This window comes from Centrocercus urophasianus, unplaced genomic scaffold (genome assembly GCF_019232065.1).
Source record: "Centrocercus urophasianus isolate 14NV4802_14NV808 unplaced genomic scaffold, USGS_Curo_1.0 seq_13, whole genome shotgun sequence".
Lineage (NCBI taxonomy): Eukaryota > Metazoa > Chordata > Aves > Galliformes > Phasianidae > Centrocercus > Centrocercus urophasianus.
In genome coordinates this window covers 24,795,662-24,796,777 of record NW_024884475.1, presented here as the reverse complement: position 1 = coordinate 24,796,777, position 1,116 = coordinate 24,795,662, and positions in this window count along the sequence as shown.

Sequence of the window (1,116 nt, the reverse complement as noted above, 5' to 3'; positions counted from 1 at the left end):
TCTGCTAAGCCGTACTATTTTTTGCCTATGTAGTATTTTGGGGTGGAGGGGAAAGAATAAGAAAAAAGAACAAAATACCTCAAATTTACACAGCGTTCTCTCCTCATTTCTAGTCAATGTTTGGTTGGACTGCGAGGGTGGGGGAAGAAGAAAAGAAAACAGTAATTTAACTCTAGTCCAAGAGTCACCAAACTTAGAGGAATTGCCTGTCTTAAAATTGTCAGGCTAGCATCAAGTCTGCGTTTGGAGTTACTCAAGCTTTTCACGTCCTAATGCCGGTAAGCTCAGTTGTGTATGTAACTGTTATGGTTGGGTGGTAATGTTGAAGCCGTTTGCACACCTTTAACGTGCTAGTTTTCTCCTTATGCACTTCCCATCTCGTTAAGGCAGACACCGTTTATTCACAAGGGAATCACTCCATTCGTGTAATTCCAGTATGCGTAAGGCTCCGACATGAGATGCAGGCAGACCTGAACCCAGTGAACAACGCATCCTGTGCTCTCGAGGCCGTGGGGCTTGGTGTGGTACATAAGGAGCTAGCTTTTCCTCCTGCATGTGGAATGCTTTACAGCTCTTGGGTTATTCGAGTGTAGAAATCTTAGCACCTTCCTCGTACGGTGCGTGTGTGATGTGTGTGTGTATGGTTTATCTGCGTGTGTGCGCCAACGCAGCGCGCATCAGACCGAGTGTGTGCGGGAGGGTGCTCGGCCAGGGGCTGTGAAGCATTCCGTGTTGTAATTTCGCCTTGCAAAGCGGTATGATACAATGTTGCTGAGCAGAAAAGCGCACGATAGATTTAATGTAGCCAATTGTGTACTTTTGAAAAAAAGAGTAACTGTTCGGTGTGAGTTAATTTTGGATTTTTTCAGCATCTCTCTTTTAGGCTTTGTGCTGCATTCTTCTAGACAAATGCGTATTCCATGTGGGCCACTGTTCTGCTAAATGCTCTCAGTTCTCCTTTTGCAATCAAGATTATGTTGCTAAGGAGATTTTGCTTTTATTGGTGCCATTGATTTGTGTTAATACGTTTTGAATACCTCTCGGTATTCTTCCGTAGACAAGGCCAAAAGAAAAACTTCCCTGAGTTTCCCGATTTACATTACAAATGGAGCGGTG